The following is a 19274-nucleotide window of genomic DNA, read 5'->3' as shown; positions in this document are numbered from 1 at the left end:
TCTTGCTGGCGGGCGGGCGAGCGGCGGGCATCAGCGAGGAGCCGGGGTTTCTCCTTTGCGTGGGCGGCCGGGAAGACCCAGGGAAGGTTCCTTCAGCCGCCCAGCAGCTGATCTGCTCGGTAGCGCAGCAGCAGCGAGGAGCCGAATCGGGGTTTCCCCTTTGCGTGCGGGGAAACCCCGATTCGGCTCCTCGCTGCTGCTGCGCTACCGAGCAGATCAGCTGCTGGGCGGCCGAAGGAACCTTCCCTGGGTCTTCCCGGCTGCCCACGCAAAGGGGAAACCCCGGCTCCTCGCTGATGCCCCTGCTCGCCTGCTCGCCCGCCCGCCGCCCGCCGCCCGCCAGCAAGAGGGGGAGAGATAGAGAAAGAGAGAGAAGGAAAGAAAGAGATGAGAGAGGGAGGAAGAGAGTGTGAGAGAGGAAGAAGCAAGATAGAGAAAGAGAGAGAGAAAGAAAGATGAGAAAGGAAGGAAGAGAGTGACGTCATCGGGTGGAAAAATCGCGATATAGCATTTCGCGAAGATCAAGATCGCGAAACTCGAGGGATCACTGTAATTGTTTCCTCCTGGGATTATTTCTTTTGTTATCTTTTTTGTTCTGTTATGTGCTCTTTTTGTGTGTTTGTATCCTGCTTTTAATATTTTTTATATTTTAACAATTGCAAGCCACCCATTGCTAGGAGTTGAATGGCATATAAATTTAATATACCGTATGTTCTGTCTGGGTTCCCCCAGACCTCAACACCAACTGGAAAAAACAGCCAGACACTCTGGTAAAAGCCAAAAGTATTTTATAGCTGGAAAAAATAAACACAGAGGAAAACCTGTTCTTCCCAACAGACAGGCTATAATACGTTACAGCAGAGTCCTGATGTCCAGACAATACAGCAAGCTTCTTGCTGGCACCCCCCCCAAGGTTTCAATAGTCAAAGGCACAAACCAGGATTCCAAGACGCCAAAGTTCACAGTCAGGTCCCAAGACTCTCCAAGATAAAACTCCACAAGCCAGGAAGGGTGGGTTTTAGCCTTTCCAAAGAGCACCACACCCAAACCCAGCTGTTGCCTCTTTAATGCTGAAAGTACTTAGCCAATTGCTCCCTTCTCTGAGTAGCTCTTCTCTGTCGCAGATCAATTATGGCTTGTGCACTTTCCTCTAAGGAATCCAGGCTGCTTGCTGGGGAGAGCTCCCCCTGGTGGGACTCTGGCTGTCCTCCCTCTTCTTCAGCCTGGGATTCCTCCTCCTCGTCTGCCTGCACCTCCTGTTCCTCAGCCTCTCCCTCTGAGCTAGAAACCGACAGAAGATCAGCCGTTCCCTGAGGGGCCTCAGACGGAACCACAACACCGTATATCATCCATATCAGAGCAATAGCACTTAGACCCATATTCCGTTTCACAGTGCTTTTTAGCTTCTCTAAGTTGTTTTACAGTCAGCCTACTACCCCCAACAATCTGGGTCCTCATTTTATCGACCTCAGAAAGATGGAAGGCTGAGTCAACCTTGAGCCAGTGAGGATCAAACTGGTCAGTCGGCAGTCAGCAGGAGTAGCCTGCAGTACTACATTTTAACTACTGTACCACCATGTCTCAGTATTATCATCATTGCGGCATGCTGGCTCAGTGGTCAAGAAGCCAGGCTTGCTGGCTGGAAAGCTGGCAACCTAGGTTTGAGTACTGAGCACCACATGACAGGGTGAGCTTCTGTCCCCATCCCAGCCTAGCAGCTTGAAAGTATACAAATGCAAGTAGATAAATAAGGAAAGTAACAGTGGTCTGTGATGTCATGTTAGCCACATGATCACAGAAACGCCTTTGGAAGCACTGGCTCAATGGTCTTGAAATGGAGATGAGTATCGCCCCCTATCGTCAACAATGACCAGCAGAGTAAAATCTGCAGGGACTCCTATTTACTTTTATCATCATTAGTGATGGGCGAACCGAACCCGCACAATTCGGGTCCATACCGAATTTTGTGGTGTTTGTTATGCCGAACATGAACCTGAAATTTTTTCAAACTTCAGTTCGGGGTCATGTTCGGAGTTCAGAGCTTTGTCGTCACTGGCAGGTTGCTAAGGACGCCAAGGTGATCACTTCCTGGATTCCATGGAATCCAGAAAGTGATCACCTTGGCGTCCTTAGCAACCTGCCGGTGACATCAAAACTCCACCCCCAGAATCTCTTTGTGGGAGGGATTCCCCAGCTTCTTCAAAGGGAGGTCTTCACATAAAAATAAACAGTTATTTTTACGAAAAAGGACACCGCAGCGGCACTGCAAGCAAAGGGCGGTCCTTTCACGTAAAAATGTTTACTACCTCAGAGCAGGAGTGGGTTCCTCCTGATTCAGACCAGATCGCCTGAACCACTAGTGACCTGCTGGTGATGTAATTTTGCATCCAGTTCTGTCTGTGCCAGTCTGTGCTCACCACCATCTTTTTTCCCCTGAGTATTCAGCTGATTTTCCGGTGTTTTGATGACTTCTCATTCTGTGCTGTGACACTAATATAGGTATTGCTTGGGAAATAAAGACTCCACATCTTGGTTAATACCGACCTTTATTTCTTTGCCTGAAGCACAGCTGATCAGCTCCTCAGCTGTGTTTCAGGCTAAATCCACCTTCTGAGCATGCACAGAAGTGATATTGGATGAAGGGATGCACGCATGCAAGCGGAGTACGCGCACACAGAATGTCGTGATGCGAACCGGTGGCAAAGGTAAGATTTTCACAATCTGATTTAAGAATTTGAATCAGATTGCATCCAAGTAATACAGTTTAAGCTAACCTTTTAAAACACACATTGAATTTGAGTAAATTGAAGTTTTAATACTATTATTGGAGCTCCTTACTTTCCATAGTTGTCCCTTATTTAAAGTGTGCAGTGTTTTCCCAATTATATACGGTAAAATACTAAAAGTCCTGTTCTCCCCTTCAGGGGATTTTTTATAAGTTTTGGAGTTAAGAAGTCACAGAAAATATAAAATTGTCAAGACAATAGATTTTTTTTTTTAAAAAGAGTGGAACATTTCCCCCCTCCGAAATGTGGTGAGGACATTATAAAATGTAAATTTAGTCTCTATTTCCAGTTTTCAATCCCAGGGGTGGTTTTTACAAAATCCATGCAGATCAAACATTTAAACAGGTCTCATAGCAGGCAACATATTTCAACATATTTTGAAACATTAGGCCAGACCTAAACAGGCACAGCAACATATTATAGGCCCATTATGCCACATTTATACTCTACTACTCATTCATTTTTGACACTAATATAGGTATTGCTTGGAAAATAAAGACTCCACATCTTGGTACAGCAAACAAAATTTTAGTGAATTTAGACTGACTTTTCATGTATCATTTTTACTTTGAAAGACAATAGAAAATACATCAGTTATCATTTTCATTGAGAAGGAAGGAGGGATATATGAATAAGCAATTTTATACCTAAAAACAATGTTAAAATTATGGTTTATGTATATTTCGCAGTAAGGTACATGTTTCTAAAGACATAGGACAGCCATTTACCAATTTTCAAAAAAAACATCCATAATATAAAAAGACAAGATTTGATCTATTTCCCAATCCACACACCGGTAGTCATTAAAAAAAACATATTTAAAGAAGATTAACCAACTTATCCTACAAATAATTTGAATGGGAAATACACGGAACACATACACAATAGGTTTCTCTCTCTGTGTGTAAGTTTGTGTGAAGAGAGAGGGGGGAGGGAGGGGGGAGGGAGAGAGAGAGATCTGTTTGGTGACCATGTAGTCACCCTCAAATATACACTGCTCAAAAAAATAAAGGGAACACTTAAAAAACAGGATATAACTTCTGTGAAATCAAACTGTCCACTTAGGAAGCAACACTGATTGACAGTCATAGAAAGGCACAACTATAAAGCAGGTACATGTACATATACATGCAAACACACACACCACAGAGAGAGGGGGGGAGGGAGGGACATGCGCTTTCACATAAAGTCCCCCACATGAAGGCCACCAGGGCAGCCAATGAAACCCAGAGACTTCAAGAAAGCCCCTTCAAAGGAGACCCAATGCATTCAAGAAGACATGGCATTCAGGCTGGGTGGATTTCCCTTTTGTCTCCAGTCATCAGAGGCAAGTGACATCTTGAACGCCTCCAGAAGATTAAATAGCAAAGCTCAGTCGGAAGCTCAGGAAAAAAAGAGAGAGAAAAGAAAAGGGCCAACTCGGCCATTATGAAGCTGGCCCTTTCTTGTTGGTGAAAGAGCTTTCAAGGAGAAGGCAGCCCAGAGAAAGGACACAATGCTGGATGGAAAGGGAGAATTCCGAGTGGAACTGGAGGGTGTGGGTTGCCCTGAATGAAAGATTAGTGCAGCTTCGCAGCAATGAAAAGAAGAATCTTAGTCAAGATGAAAATGAGGAATTACTTTTTTTGAGGCTCCAGTTCACTGAGCAACAACAATGCATGATGGGAGGTACTTGACATAACACTCTTCCAGGCCATGTTTGCTCTCCATGTGGGACCCAGAAAAAACAACAACAGTGTGGCAAACCACAACAAAACAGATTTTAACCTGATAAACTCATTCAAATATTCTTATCATGGAAATTTTCTTTCTTTCTTTCTTTCTTTCTTTCTTTCTTTCTTTCTTTCTTTCTTTCTTTCTTTCTCTTTCTTTCTTTCTTTCTTTCTCCTTTCTTTCTTTCTTTCTTTCTTTCTCTTACCCTCTCTCTCACCTTCCCTCCCCCTTTTTTTCTTTCTCTCTTTCCTCTTTCCTTCTGTATCTCTCTTTCTTTTCCTCCCTCCTTCCCTCCTTCCTTCCTTCTTTCCTTCCTTTCTCCTCCCTTCTCTTACATTTCTCTTTCTAATTTTGTTTTACAGTACTTTTCTATTGATAGAGCCAACTGTGTCTGAAGGAAATGGGCAGGTGAGGCTTAAGTTTGTATCTATCGATCAATTTGCAGTAGTATCTTGTACAAATGGCTAACCTGCCAGTAAAAGACTATAAAAAGTGTAACTGTCCATCAAACTATAGTTTACATGAAGTTTTGAGCACAGCAAATAGGAGAACCTTATGTAAGGTTTAGCAATATGTTTGAGCATGATCAGCAACAAATGTTGCTAGTGATTCTATTTCAACCTTGAAATTCATTCATAGGACTGGAATTAAAATGAAACTACAGGTTCTGTACAAATACAGGCTGTCATTGAAATCTGCATTGCTCCGCACTGTTCTAAGGTCATCTTTTGTGATGTGTGACATTATTCCAACAGTCTGTGGGTAGTACAAAATAAAAACAGAACAGAATGGAAGTATAACAAAACAAAGGTAACATAAAGCAGATATCCTCTAAAACTCTGAGTCCCATTAACTCATAATGGTGCCAATAATCATACTGCAACCTGTATAAGTTGAACCACAAAATTCGTCCACATGTAAACTAGTAGGTAACTCTATATCTGCCCCACAAAAATAGAAACATAAAATAAACTATTGTTACATGTATATCCTGTCTTTATTTTTTTTACAATTCAAGTCACCATGCATAGTGTCTATCCTACCTGTATTTCACACAATTACAAGTCTACAAAGGGGGTTAGGTCGGGGGTCTCCAACCTTGGCAACTTTAAGCCTGGTGGACTTCAACTCCTAGAATTCCCCAGCCCAGCCAGCTTGTGGGAGCTGGCAGAGGAATTCTGGGAGTTGAAGTCCACCAGGCTTAAAGTTGCCAAGGTTGGAGACCCCTGGGTTAGACTGAGAGAAAGCAGTAGCGTTCATATCTAAAGGAAGACTAGAACTGACAGTCTCCCACTTTCTAGCCCAGCATCACAACTATTAAACCAAACTGATTCTCCATTAATAATCCACTAGATCAGCTCTATCTGATCTGTTTGACAAGCCCAGAATAGTACAGCTGACACAAATGCCTTCAGAAAAATAAGCAGGATAATAACATCTATATAAAAATCTAAACTTTCTCTGAACCCTGAGGATAAGTCTGACTTTCATAGATCTGCCTTCTGAAACACTACGAGTAAAATATTCAATATAAAAATGGTGTGTTACTTAAAAGTGGTTAAATAGGCTCAGGGGTTGGCTTAAATTTTTTTAGCAAGGGTTTCTCTGTACAGTTGCTGGGTGGGCGTGGCCATGGTGGGTGTGGCACCAAGATCTGGATTTTTTTAGCCAAATCTGCTTGATAATTACCCTTGAAAATTCTTTAGATGATGCTTTGCTTAATCTTTTCAAACCCCAGAAATAAGAAGGCATTGGCTGAAATCCAAGGGAAGCCAATTTAGATTTCACATTTCTATACCATTCGGATAGATAATTATCTAGCTAAGCCCCCTGGAAATAAGTTTAAGTAAGTGAGCAATGTGAGCTATCTTGTGGCTTCAACTGGCATCAGACCAGCTTCCAATCATAGTGCTACATTGGAAACCCATGAAATCTAGTATAATTTGTATTGGGCCATTTTCAGCTTAAGAAAACTGTTGCGAAACACACGACAAAGCTGTAAAGAATCTGACCCTCAAAAACAGTGATGGACATTGATATATACCACATGATATGACTGATGTAGGACAGAGAGGAAGAATTGATAGAAGGAAAGCACTTCTTCAGCAACTCTGAGCCCTGCAGAAAACAATTCTTTAGTTCTGTTGAGTTCACACTTTCACTTCTAAATATGTTCTTGATTAGTTTGAAATAGCACTAGGAGAGCAACGATCAGTCTTATTGCTATGCTCCACACTCTAGCATTAAGGTGCCTGAAGCTTCTGTGGTTGTGCCTCAGTAAACCAATGTAATCAGTGTTTTCCAATTTAAATGGGAATTGTAGTCCAATCTAGAAAAGGCTAACTATGTAAAAAAACCAAATAAATTAAAACAAGAAGCAGTTAACATTTGAATCTGATAATAACATTAGAAAATTATGGGGTTTTTTGTATTATACTTAAAACATACCACCACTCTTTTCAGCAGAATGATCTTAAAGCAGGAATGTCCAAAGTTGGCAAATGTCTATGGAGATTCTCAGTCATCCAGGTGATGGTTGTCCCAAAGGTGCTTTTCAAGAGGCAATTGGACTTTCTGTTTTTTCTTTGAAGATGTTTCACTTCTCATCCAAAAAGTTTCTTCAATTCTGTAGACAAAACTTGTTGGATGAGAATGGAATGTCTTCCAAAAAATACCAGAAAGTCCAGTTGCCTCTTAAAAAAGCATCTTTAGACCAAACTTCAACTTCAACTACCAGAATTTCTAGTATCAAAAAGCCTGATCACTTTTTGATCTTCAGTCCATGAGAGAGAGGTAATGAGTGATGTTGCAAAGTTTTCACTATTTTTAACTAGTTGAAGCACAAAGCAGCAACAAAAACCTATACCTATAGGTGATCAACACTACCAGTAGTGTTGTAATTACTGCAAGACAGGAAATTTAACTCTTTTTTTTTCTTACAGCAGTTCTCATTCAGGAAGATATGATGGAAGATAATTGGTTTTCAAAAGTGTTTCAAATGAGAAAAGAATTTTCAAAAAATATTTTCAAATAAATTGTGATGTTGTCCCACATTGTCCTTGTATGCTTTTTCTCTCCAAAGGTGAGGTTTCCTACACTAATGACCCCTCCCCCCCAAAAAAAAACCCATAATGAAGCAACTCCTTCTTTTTGCTTTCTTCTTCTTCTCCAGTCTCCTGACATTCTGAAATGGGTGGAGAATTTCTGATTCAGGGAAATTGTCCATCAGATATACCTAAATTGCAAATTTGGTGGGGAAAAATTGTAAAATTCTTTGTGTCCATTTGTGGTTGTAGCATTTTAAAAACTAGTAAATTTTAAAAAGTTATTTTAATTGAGCAAAAAAAAAAGAAATCAAATGAGAATAAAAGGTAGCCATGATCATTGATCAGAAATCCTATATCTGTGATGGCGAACCTATGGCACGTGTGCCACAGATGGCAACGGAGAGCCATATGACAAGGCATTGCCCTATGTCAGCTCCAGCTAATTTTTGGCCTTCGGTTTGGTCGTTTTCAGGCTTCAGGGAAGCTTCCTGAAGTTGGGGGATGGTGCAAAATGGCCCAATGGGCCAACCAGAAGTTCATTTCCAAACTTCCGGTTGCCCAGTTTGGATGATTTTTGCCATCCCCAGGCTTCAGGAGTCTATTGTGACCCCTGCTTGCATGCGCGGGGGCAGCAAGATGGGGGAGGGTGCATGCATGGGGTGGTATTGTGTACATGCTTGGGGGAGAACACCCCCCTTGCTAGTGTGCACCCAACCTTTCGACTCATGAACCAGAAGAAAGTTCACCATCACTTTCCCATATAACAAATTAAACTTGATATAAAATATAGCAATTCTCCTATCTGAATAAGATTAGCTCTGCAGATAGCTGTCACTTTTCAACATTTTAACTAAGATCAGGTGTAGAAAAATATATAGATATTAATGCTGCTGGTTTCAGCATTATTAGGGTTGTTGGCTAAAGGTATTTATATATTTTACTAGGAATATTTCATTGAAATGGATTTTTCCTTGCTATGGGTGTTGAATGACACTGCTCAAAATAAATAAATAAATAAATAAAGGGAACACTTAAACAACACAATATAACTCCAAGTAAATCAAACGTCTGTGAAATCAAACCATCCACTTAGGAAGCAACGCTGATTAAGTTGTTCCGCCCCAGGCGCCTGATGGATCCAGAAGGCTTTCAGAAGGCGCTTGGGGCTCTTCCAGATGCACTCATCCACAGTTCGGCAGAGTCTCTGGATGAGGCCTGGAACAAGGCTGCAGCGGAGGCCCTTGACCAAATTGCACCGCTGCGACCTCTCCGCGGCACTAGACCCGGTAGAGCTCCATGGTTCAATGAGGAGCTCCGGGAGTTGAACCGCCAGAAGAGACGTCTAGAGAAGCGATGGAGGAAAAGTAAGTCCGAATCTGATCGAACACTTGTAAGAGCTCATATTATGACTTACAAAGTGGCACTCAAGGCAGCAAGATGCGCGTATCATGCCACCTTGATTGCATCAGCGGAATCCCACCCGGCCGCTCTGTTCAGGGTAACCCGCTCCCTTCTTAACCAGAGGGGAGTTGGGGAGCCCTTGCAGAGTAGTGCCGAGGATTTTAACACATTTTTCGCAGATAAAATTGCTCGGATTCGAGCGGACCTCGACTCCAATTGTAAAACAGAGTCAACTGACAACGAGTCAGTCGAGGTGACTGGGGCTAAACGTCTTTGTCCATCTGTCTGGGAGAGGTTTGACTTGGTGACACCTAAGGAAGTGGACAAGGCCATTGGAGCTGTGTGTTCCGCCACCTGTCTACTGGATCCGTGTCCCTCTTGGTTGGTTTCAGCCAGTTGAGAGGTGACGCGGAGCTGGGTCCAGGAGATTGTCAACGCCTCTTTGGGGAGTGGGTCCTTTCCGGCTCCTTATAAGGAGGCACTTGTGCGCCCCCTCCTCAAGAAGCCTTCCCTGGACCCAGCCATACTCAATAACTACCATCCAGTCTCCAACCTTCCCTTTATGGGGAAGGTTGTTGAGAAGGTGGTGGCACTTCAGCTCCAGCGGTCCTTGGAAGAAGCCAATTATCTAGGTCCTCAGCAGTCTGGATTCAGGCCCAGCTACAGCACGGAAACTGCTTTGGTCGTGTTGATGGATGATCTCTGGCGGGCCCAGGACAGGGGCTTGTCCTCTATCCTGGTGCTTCTTTACCTCTCAGCGGCTTTCGATACCATCGACCATGGTATCCTTCTGCACCGAATAGAGGGGTTGGGAGTGGGAGGCACTGTTCTTCAGTGGTTCTCCTCATACCTCTCTGGTCGGTCGCAGTCGGTGTTAGTAGGGGATCAGAGGTCGACCTCTAGGTCTCTCCCTTGTGGGGTGCCTCAGGGGTCGGTCCTCTCCCCCCTGATATTTAATATCTACATGAAACCGCTAGGTGAGATCATCCAAGGGCATGGGGTGAGGTATCATCAATACGCCGATGATACCCAGTTATACATCTCCACCCCATGTCCAGCCAACGAAGCAGTGGAAGTGATGGGCCGGTGCCTGGAGGATGTTAGGGCCTGGATGAGTGTCAACAAGCTCAAACTCAACCCAGACAAGACGGAGTGGCTGTGGATCTTACCTCCCAAGGACAACTCCATCTGTCCATCCATTACCCTGGGGGGAGAATCACTGGCCCCCTCAGAGAAGGTTCGCAACTTGGGCGTCCTCCTCGATCCACAGCTGACATTAGAGAAACATCTTTCAGCTGTGGCAAGGGGGACGTTTGCCCAGGTTCGGCTTGTGCACCAGTTGCGACCCTACTTGGACCGGGAGTCACTGCTCACAGTCACTCATGCCCTCATCACCTCGAGGCTTGACTACTGTAACGCTCTCTACATGGGGCTACCTTTGAAAAATGTTCGGAAACTTCAGATCGTGCAGAATGCAGCTGCGAGAGCAATCATGGGCTTTCCCAAATATGCCCATGTTACACCAACACTCCGCAGTCTGCATTGGTTGCCGATCAGTTTCCGGTCACAATTCAAAGTGTTGGTTATGACCTATAAAGCCCTTCATGGCACCGGACCAGATTACCTCAGGGACCGCCTTCTGCTGCATGAATCCCAGCGACCAGTTAGGTCCCACAGAGTGGATCTTCTCCGGGTCCCATCAACTAAGCAATGTCGCCTGGCGGGACCCAGGGGAAGAGCCTTCTCTGTGGTGGCCCCAGCCCTCTGGAACCAACTCCCCCCAGAGATTAGAACTGCCCCCACCCTCCTTGCCTTTCGTAAACAACTTAAAACCCACCTCTGCCGCCAGGCATGGGGGAACTGAGATCCTCTTTCCCCCTAGGCCTTTACAATTCTATGCATGGTATGTATGTATGTATGTTTGGTTTTTATATTAATTGATTTTTAATCATCAATACCAAATTACTATTGTACACTGTTTTATTGTCGCTGTTAGCCGCCCCGAGTCTCTGGAGAGGGGCGGCATACAAATCCAATAAATAAATAAATAAATAAATAAATAAATAAATAAATAAATAAATAAATAAATTTCACATGCTGCTGTGCATATTCTACTTTGTACAGAACAAAGTATTCAATGAGAATATTTCATTCATTCAGATCTAGGGTATTTTATTTGAGTGTTCTCTTCAATTTTTTGAGCAATATATATTTTATCACTGAAAATTGAATAATTTAGTGGGATGCAAATTTAGTTAATGGTGAAGACAAGGAAAATAACACAATGATATTTTAAAATGAGTCAATAAATATTGTAATGAGTTATTTATTGCACACTGTAACCATTGCATGGTTGCAAAAGGTGTGCACTGAATGAAATGGAGTCATCCATAAAATGAGGAGAAAACAAGGTTCCAAAAGTACTTACATACTAGGTCTGTAGCCCACTGAATTGATCTCATTTCCCAGGGGCCTTCACTCCTTTTAGTGTTGAAGGCCACAAAGAGAGGAGAATTTTGCTTGGTAAGAAGGGATAGGGAAGCATGTTCATAAATCTATGAAAACTGGAAGATATGTACTTCTGCTAATGGGTCTATGCAGTGAAGGGCTACCAAAATTTTTACTACCACACTGTGGGCGTGGCTTATGCAGGACACCCTGCAGTTTCTTTCAACATCTTTCAGTGCAAATTGGGTGCTCTGGGGTGGAACTCCATTTTCGCTACCCCACTGCGTCCCCCCCATCCAGGCAGTAGCCCACCCCTGGGTCTATGACAACTCGCCACAGCCAATTCACCACAGCCAACTTTCCACAGCCAACTTGCTATAGCCAACTTGTCATGGAACAATTCGCCAGAGCCAACTTGCCATGGGACAACTCACCTCAGGACAAAAGTTATACTAATGTTGAAGAAATAGTGGAATAGAATCGTTAAAGAAGAGACACCAAAGGAAGGACAAAATGAAATGTGAATAACAAAAATTAAAATAAGTTTTTGACTATTTTAAATAATTGAATTGAATTGTTGAATTGCCCCGTAGAGAGTTGTCCTGTGGCACTTGGTCATGGCAAGTTGTCCCATAGCGAATTGGCTTTGGTGAATTAACCATTGGCCATGGAGAGTTCACCAGGGTGTGTTGTCCTGTGGCAACCACCAATTGACCATGGAGAGTTGTCATGCAGTAAATTGGCCATGGACAGTTGACCACGGGGCGTTGACTGTGGCAAATTGGCTGTGGCGAGTTGTCCCATTCTTCCATTAATGTCCCTTTGAATATGACCCAGGGTTGAACTGTGCTATAATCTTCAAATGAAAATGGCTATTTGTTTGTTTATTTGTTTATTCTTCTTTCTTTCTTTCTTTCTTTCTTTCCTTTCTTTTCTTTCTTTCTTTCTTAGATCTATTGATTAAATTTATTGATTAATTAAATTTATTGATTGATTAAATTTATTTGCTGCAAACCTTGCCACGACTTGCAACTCTAGGCTGACTTCCATTAAAAGTTAATGTAAGTTAAATACAAATATATATTGGTCGAGTCCCTTTCAAACTGAGCCGAAGATAATATGTTGCTCACTAGACTTAGGTGATGGCAACAATATGTGACATTAGTATGGAAGGAATTATGGTTAGAATGTAGAGGTTAAATTACTGCTTCGTGACACCAGCTGTTAAATTGAAATAATGTATAATCTGACCATCTGTGTAATTCCTGTATTACTGCAGAGAAGAAAAAAACATGGCATCGATGTTAAATTGACAACTTTCCTAATTTTATTAATGTTTGGAGAATAGGGAGAAAGCAGTACATCCAACTGATCAGGAAGGAGTAAGCGGGGCTGCTCTGACACAAATACTAATTAAAACAACATATCCCATTTAGAATGCTGTCATGGCTTGTTAGGCAGTTCAAATGTTGTTATGAATAATAGTATCTTCAGTTATAGGAACTGTCTTCAATAGTGGAGAATATTACATACTCTTTAAAAAAAACTAAAAAATATTCAAGTGTTGCAAGAGGAGTGAATGTTTCTAATATCTGAAATTTGTTTGTTTGTTTGCTTGTTTATTTTTATTTATTTATTTATTTACTTACTTACTTACTTACTTACTTACTTACTTACTTACTTACTTACTTACTTACTTACTTATTTATTTATTTGACTTACATGCTGCCCCTTTCCATGGATTCGGGGCGGCTTACAACATTTCAATAACAAATACAATATATGAAACACTTCTAATCCAATTAATAGAAATAATTAATTTAAAAATTATTATAATTTTAAATTAAGTATAATTAATAAATATAATTTTTAAATTAATTCATTGAATATTAAATTCATAACATAATTATTTCCATTTCTATTGCTTTTTGGAATATCAGGGTGCCTTTTCTTCCTTCACGTTCCTAAACAGAGGTGCCTGCTTCCTTATATTACAAGTTGCCTTCTGTTCCCCTTCTACCTGGATCTTAATAGGTTTTGGTTTTATTAATTTTTAGTGGAGTGGTGGGTAAAAGCCTTCACCTTGGGCAAACATAGTTTCAGATTGTATGATGTGGGATGAAGGTCTCATCACAAGTCTGGGAGTTGCTACCACAAGATGTACTGCTGACTATCAACTGTACTGCTTTGAAAAAGACTTGGACTAAAAGGGAAAACATGGGGATCCATGGCAATTAGCCTCAAGGCCATGCATCTGTCTCTGAAAGTTGTCTGCTGGAGAGTAGTGGGTATGTCTAGTCTATTGAAAAGAAGGACTGGAGGGGGGGGGAAACATGATAGCAGTGTTCCAATATGAGGATGGGCTGCCACAAAGATGAAGGCAGCCCTTTTTTCCAAAGTACCAGAAGGCAAGGCAAGAAGCAATGGGTGGAAATTAATCAAGGAGAGAAACAACCTAGAACTAAGGAGAAATTTCCTAACGGTGAGAACAATTAACCCAGTGGAATGGCTTGTCTTCAGAAGTCCCTTCCAACTCTGTTTTTCGGTTAGACATTCTATTAGAGATGGGCCAGGAGTCCTATCCAGCAAGGCACTACTTATCTTCTCAAATCCTTTCTTCATGTTTGTAGGAGAGTACAAAACACAAGTGAAAGATTGAGAAAGAGCTTCATGCACCCCTTCCTTCCTTCCTTCCTTCCTTCCTTCCTCCCTTCCTCCTTCCCTTCCTCCTTCCCTCCCTCCTTCTCTCCCTCCCTCCTTCCTTCTCTCCCTCCCTCCCTTCTTTCATTCATTCCCTCCCCTATATATACATCTCCCTCCCTCCCTTCTTTCATTCATTCTCTCCACTACACAAACTTTCTGGAAGCATCAATTACCCTTTCTCTGCCTCCGAACCAGCCAACTAAGTGAGGAAATGGGCTCCAACAACAAACAGAAGAATATGGAGACTGATGTCTGTTAACGTAGCTTGAGAGTGGGGATGGGCATGGATTTGAATATATATAGAGGAACAGCTGTATTGTTGAAGGATCTAGACGAGAAAGAAGACAAGAGCAAAGAGTAGGCTAGTTGGAGGAAAAAACAGTATTAAAGCAAATAACTGAAGAGCAATATTTGGAGTTTGCCACTAAGTGATTCCTTCAGCAGAAAATTGCTTTGGGTTTTTTTTGCACATTAGGATTATGAATATATGTACCTGGCAGAAGCCATCATTATGCATTGCAGCAGGTTAGAATTAAAAGATGGGGAATTCCACTTTACTTATTAAAAGTTCTAACATGTAGTCAGAATGAAAATGGTTTTTGCCTACCTCCTTAGAAATTCCTGGTGTTGCCAAAAGCCTGGTATATATTTTTGAGCTCTTCCATCCAGTACAAACCATGTCCAATCCTATTTAGCTTCCAAGTTCAGGTTAAGGTTGACCAGGATGTGTTGAGGAATGTTTTTTTCTCAATGAGACCTAATGCACCAGCTATGACCCTGACTGAGTGAGTCCACATCTTATAATAGCAAGATGTGGCAATGATTATCTACATCTTGTGGGTGTGTCCTTTGGGAGTTGGGTGGCACATACATCCAAATAAATAAATAGATAGATAGATAGATAGATAGATAGATAGATAGATAGATAGATAGATAGATAGACAGACAGACAGACAGACAGACAGACAGACAGACAGACAGACAGACAGACAGACAGACAGACAGACAGACAGACAAACAAATCTTACCTACAGCATCTTCCATCTTTATTATTGCAATGTGCTCTATGGGGCTAGCTTTAAAAAGTGGCGGAAAGTTGCAAACTTGCAAAATACGAATTGAGAAGGAAATGGTGTGGGATTACAAAACTGGATGACACAATCAGATAACTGGTCAGATACCATTGAGAGGTTTCCTAGGAGAGGGCATGAACATAAGTTTTGTTTTTCACTTTAAAATTGGATCACATCTGGTGTTGCATAGTGGCCAGAGTTGGGTCCTGGCATATACATAATTCTGCATTTTAAAAATGTGATGTTAAAGCAAGGTGACCAAAATGTAGCCCTCCAAATGCTGTGAAGTACATCTTTGGTAGTTAGCAGGCCCAATGATGTGACATGATGGAAGTTGAAACATCTGGATAGACCATTCACAAGAAACACCTCAAAAGGGTCTTCTCCAGCTTTGGAAACACACCACTTACAACAAGCCTCGTGTTTTCAGTACCCTGATAGTTCTGCAATTTGCAAAGAGAAATTTGCAACATAATCAGTCAGCAGAAATCTTTTTGTGAAATATAATTGTTGCAGCAGGAAAAAAAAGAGTTTTTATAAGCTGGTTCCAACTTTCCTTTCCCTCTTTCTGCTCTATTAGCCACAAAGGAGTGAACATTATAACAAGCACAACTTAAATAGCCAACACACCACAATTCACTTAGGTCTTGTTTCAAGGGCAATCTTTCATAGCAATAAAGGCCAAAAATGTGCTACAACTTTTCTCCTGAGGTTGACCTCTGTAATTTTCTTAGCAATTTTACAACCTTATTTTAGCTCTGTGAAAAATGCTGGATTTTCTTCATTAATAAAACAACTTACTCCTAATTAGGAAATCTTTATCACTGTTAAGGCCCAAATCCTTGGTGCTGTGGTAGCTGAGGTTAGAAGGTGGATTAGAGGCGCAACCAAATAAATTTGATTTTCTACTGATGTTCTACTGATGTCACTCTAGTTTTTTTAAAAAAGTCTTTAGTAATTTGGAGTAATGTGATCTCTCTCTGTTTCTTTCATCATTGTGGCAAGATATTGTTTTAAAATTTGAAAGGTGTATATAATTAATAATTCAGCTAATTAAACCAATTAATAAAAATTCAGGAATCCACTTATTAAATTTAAAGTACACAACATCTTTTTCAAGTTTGCATGAAATCTTCAAAAGGTTAGACTTCTGTAATGAATAGCAGGGAGGTAGGGTGAGTAAGTTCTGAAACATTTTTTCCTAATCATTTTTGAAGTGTGCACACACAGCTTATGTTCTTCTTTGCTCCAGTATATGAAATGGAAAGCAGCTATAGGGATATTGTATGCACTCCTAGGATGTCATGCCATTCATAAAAAAAAAATAGTGTCTTCTCTGTAGAAATGAAAATTTGCTTCACTTTTTCTTCAGTTCCCCCAAAGGAAAAAAAATCAGATAGAAGAACTAGTCATCAAAACCTCTTTTCTTCTTTTGTTGACTAAATTTCTAGCTGAAAGAGTCTTTTGTTCACTACCTTATGAGCAGGAAATTATTCCTAATCAGACCAAAAGGATCAGATTTCTAGGAACAAGATTGGCTTCTTTCACTTAAGAGTTCACTGATCCAAGTACACATGTTATGCTGTTAGTAACTGAGGGGAGAAGACCTTTCCAATCCAACATAGTGACAAGAAAAAAATGTCCTTCAACATAATTGAAGAAATAATTATCCCTTAGACCTTTGATTGTCCCTTAAACCTTTGATTGTTTCCAATGCTTAGTTTTGTCTAGCATCACAGCTGATAATGGTTCATGACTTTAGATTTGGCCTTTAAGAATTCTGGGTCTGCCATGCCCCTCTCCAAATTAAGAGAATTTGACAATGTATATATTTCTGTGAGAATTAGAGGATAGGTATCAGGAAGGGGAAAGCAAGTAGGGGGATGTAATGACCTTTCCATTGAAAAAGCAATTTCTATTCCATATGTACCTTTGTGTCCACGTTATGTGTTATGATGTCATAATGTGCATTTAATTATTTTAGCAATGTTTTACTTAGGCTTGAATGCTAATGCATTTGTACACATTTATTGTGGATAAGCAGGTTGTTTTGGTAGTACAAGTCCTAGACCAGTGATGGCAAACCTTTTTTCCCCCTCGGGGGCTGAAATAGCATCGGCGAGCGCTATCACACATGCGCAAGTGCCCACACTCATAATTCAATGCCTGGGGAAAGCGAAAACAGACTCTCTTGCTCCATGGAGGCTCTTTGGAGGCCCTCTGGAGGCCAGAAATGGCCTATTTCCCAACTTCTGGTGGGCCCAATAGGCTAGTGTTTCGCTCTCCCCAGGCTCCAAAGGCTTCTCTGGAGCTGAGGAAGGATAAAAACACCCTCCTCCATTCCCTGGAGGCTCCCTGGAAGCCAAAAACGCCCTCCCAGAGCCTCTGTGAACCAAAAATCAGCTGGCTGGCACACACATGCACATTGGAGCTGAGCTAGGGCAACAGCTCGCATGCCAGCAGATATAGCTCCGCGTGCCACCTGTAGCACTCACATCACTGTCCTAGACCCTCCATTTTCCTTTCTACATGAGAAATATTAGCTACTCATGAGAATTTATGAATACCTTCATGCAGAAGATTCATATTACTATTCATAATGAAATATTGGGAATGAGCAATATTTGTATTACTACCAATTTTAATAATAATAATAATTATTATTATTATTATTATTATTATTATTATTATTATTATTATTACTATTATTACTACTACTACTACTACTATTACTACTACTACTACTACTACTACTACTACTACTACTACTTTAATTTTGTCTTTTTTGGTGCAACAGTTAAAGTCTGTGACTATTTTGCACCCAATGTGACACACACCATTTTGTAAAGCCATCCAGCCATTGTTGAGATGATCCAAAGCCTCTCCTCATTAGATTACATTGGCACAGGGAGAATTGGGAGATAACTTTAGAAAACATTAACTGTCACTAATGGGGATTCTGGCTGTGACTGGAGAGACACAGAGAGTTTTCAGGAGAAGGTCACTATTCTCTTCCAACGTTATAGATCTTTCATCGATTTCTGAAAATGGAATACTATGAGAATGACCAGATTTACATGATTTACTATTCAGAATGAAATATTGGGAATGAGCAATATTTGTATTACTAACAATTTTAATAATAATAATAATTATTATTATTATTATAATTATTATAATTATTATTATTATTATTATTATTTAGATTTGTATGCCGCCCCGCTCCGAGGACTCGGGATGGCTTAAACATTGCTGCTGTGGATATAAATGGATAGAATGCAAACTGGATAAAGATATAAAGAGATTCAAAAATCTGCTCATTAGTAACTGTGGTTTACTATACTTTTGTCAGCACAATCCTCAGCGCCATAAATGTTTATTAATGACATCACCATCATCCTTTTTTGATTACTGTAGATCACATCACCATAAGCTCTCTTATGGGAATTGTTGAAGGTACTTCTGTTCTTGGCCTCCTTGTCACCATTCCTATCTTCAGCTACGCATCCCAACCTTCTTCATTTTCCCAACTGGTTGCACTCCAGGAATTCTTCAGAAAAATTGCCATGCTTGGTCTCACAAATACATGTGGAACTGCCAGAATTGGGAGAAAGCACTCTATGATATTCTTGTGAGGAGAAGGAAAGAGTCTTTGAAGACGTTTCGCTTCTTATCCAAGAAGCTTCTTCAGCTCTGACTGGATTGTGGGGAATTGAAGGTTTTCATATTCCCTTCAGACCAAGGGTGAAATGCTACTGGTTCAGCCCAGTTCGGGCATACTGGTATGGGTGGCTACTGGTGGTTCAGAGAACCGGTAGGGGCAGTTTATTTATTTATTATTTATTTATTATTTGGATTTGTATGCCGCCCCTCTCCGAAGACTTGCAGTTGTGCAAGTCTCCACCCATCTGCCCAGATGTCACCATTTTCATTTTAAAAACCCTCTGCACATGTACAGAGGGTGAAAAATCACATATGACGATGCAAAGTGTGTGCTTCCAAACTAGAAGGAAGGGCAGTAATGGGCAGCCAAATATTTACTGCCACACTGTGGGTGTGGCTTATTTTGTGGGTGTGGCTTGATAGGCATGTGACTGGGTGGG

This window comes from Erythrolamprus reginae, chromosome 1, assembly GCF_031021105.1.
Source record: "Erythrolamprus reginae isolate rEryReg1 chromosome 1, rEryReg1.hap1, whole genome shotgun sequence".
NCBI classification, from domain to species: Eukaryota; Metazoa; Chordata; class Lepidosauria; order Squamata; family Dipsadidae; genus Erythrolamprus; species Erythrolamprus reginae.
The sequence above is the reverse complement of the archived record's forward strand: the minus strand, read 5'-3'. Positions refer to the sequence as shown.